The sequence below is a fragment of the Petromyzon marinus genome, unplaced genomic scaffold (assembly GCF_048934315.1).
Source record: "Petromyzon marinus isolate PM22_M1 ecotype Great Lakes invasive population unplaced genomic scaffold, UKy_Petmar_22M1.pri1.0 PM_G_Scaffold_118, whole genome shotgun sequence".
Classification (NCBI taxonomy): Eukaryota; Metazoa; Chordata; class Hyperoartia; order Petromyzontiformes; family Petromyzontidae; genus Petromyzon; species Petromyzon marinus.
Window position 1 is genome coordinate 152,501 of NW_027422671.1, and position 2,500 is coordinate 155,000.

The window sequence follows — 2,500 nt, forward strand, 5'->3', positions numbered from 1 at the left end:
TTTCGTGTCGCCACATTGCATACGAACCGCATGAAACTTCCAGAGGCATTTGCAGCAGGAATGCATGTGCACTCAAAAAAGTGAATATTTCTCACGGATAGACCCCGTGATACGCTAGAAATTGGCGGGGATGTCTCTCTTGTGGCTCACGGGGCTGTTAGGGTGGCACAGAAATCCCTCGGAATGGGAAAACGGGTCATTTTCGTGTCGCCACATTGCATGCGAACCGCATGCAACTTCCAGAGGCATTTGCAGCAGAAATGCATGTGCAGTCAAAAAAAAATTGATATTTTTCACGGATAGACCCCGTGAAACGCTAGAAATTGGCGGGGATGTGTCTCTTGTGGCTCACGGGGCTGTTCGGGTCGCACAGAAATCCCTGGGAATGGGAAAACGGGTCATTTTCGTGTTGCCACATTGCGTACGAACCGCATGAAACTTCCAGAGGCATTTGCAGCAGGAATGCATGTGCACTCAAAAACTTCTATATGTTTCACGGATAGACCCCGTGAAACGCTAGAAATTGGCGGGGATGTGTCTCTTGTGGCTCACGGGGCTGTTAGGGTGGCACAGAACTCCCTCGGAATGGGAAAAGGGGTCATTTTCGTGTTGCCACATTGCATAGGAACGCCATGAAACTTCCAGAGGCATTTGCAGCAGAAAGGCACGTGCACTCAAAAATTTTAATATTTTTCACGCATAGACCCCGTCAAACGCTAGAAGTTGGCGGGGATGTCTCTCTTGTGGCTCACGGGGCTGTTAGGGTCGCACAGAAATGCCTCGGAATGGGAAAACGGGTCATTTTTGTGTGGCCACATTGCATAGGAACGGCATGAAACTTCCAGAGGCATTTGCAGCAGGAATGCATGTGCACTCAAAAACGTCTATATTTTTCACGGATAGACCCCGTGAAACGCTATAAATTGGCGGGGATGTCTCTCTTGTGGCTCACGGGCGCTGTTAGTTAGGGTCGCACAGAAATCCCTCGGAATGGGAAAAGGGGTCATTTTCGTGTTGCCACATTGCGTACGAACGGCATGAAACTTCCAGAGGCATCTGCAGCAGAAATGCATGTGCACTCAAAAACGTCTATATTTTTCACGGATAGACCCCGTGAAACGCTAGAAATTGGCGGGGATGTGTCTCTTGTGGCTCACGGGGCTGTTAGGGTCGCACAGAAATCCCTCGGAATGGGAAAACGGGTCATTTTCGTGTTGCCACAATTGGCATACGAACGGCATGAAACTTCCAGAGGCATTTGCAGCAGAAATGCATGTGCACTCAAAAACGTGAATATTTTTTCACGGATAGACCCCGTCAAACGCTCGAATTTGGCGGGGATGTTTCTCTTGTGGGTCACGGGGCTGTTCGGCTCGCACAGAACTCCCTTGGTCCACCTGATTCGTGCATACAGGCAGCAACTAAAACTCTGTAAACCTGCTGTGAGGACATCTAAACAGTGGACCAGTGAGGCTGTGGAAGATTTGCGGGCGTGCTTAGACTGTACTGACTGGGATATGTTCACGACTGCTACCAATAGTCTGGATGAACTCACAGAGGCTGTGTACATCAGCTTCTGTGAGGACTGCTGTATCCCAACACGTACCAGGGTGAACTTTAACAACAACAAGCCCTGGTTCTCAGCAAAGCTCAAAAGGTTGAGGTTGGAGAAGGAGGAAGCGTTTAGGAGTGGGGATAGAGACAGATTCAAGGAGTCGAAGAACAGGTTTAGCAAAGCGGTGAGAGAGGCTAAACGACTGTACTCAGAGACACTAAAACACCAGTTCTCTACTAACGACGCTGCTTCTGTCTGCCAAAGGGCTCAGGCACATCACCAACTACAAACCCAGAGCGCCCCACACCACTAACGACTCCCGCCTAGCCAACGACCTGAACGAGTTCTACCGTAGATTTGAAAGACAATTGGACTGTCCTGAACCACCCCTTCCCACCCAAGAGGCCCCATCCCCCACCCATACTACAGAAACGACTCTCTCCTTTCAGGAGGGAGAAGTTAATGGGCTTTTCAAGAGGCAGAATCCACGCAAAGCAGCCGGGCCGGACTCTGTCTCTCCAGCCACCCTCAGGCACTGCGCTGGCCAGCTGTCTCCGGTGTTCACCAACATCTTTAACACCTCCCTGGAGACATGCCATGTACCAGCCTGTCTCAAGTCCTCCACCATCATCGCTGTGCCCAAAAAGCTAAGGCCAACAGGACTAAATGATTACAGACCGGTCGCCCTTACATCTGTGGTAATGAAGTCTTTTGAGCGCCTGCTCCTGGCACACCTCAAAGCCATCACAGACCCTCTCCTGGACCCCCTTCAGTTTGCCTACAGAGCCAACAGGTCTGTGGACGACGCAGTTAACATGGCCCTCCACTTCACCCTACAGCATGTGGACGCCCCAGCATCCTACGCCAGGATCCTGTTTGTGGACTTCAGCTCTGCCTTCAACACCATCATCCCTGCCCTGCTTCAGGACAAGCTCTTCCAGCTGA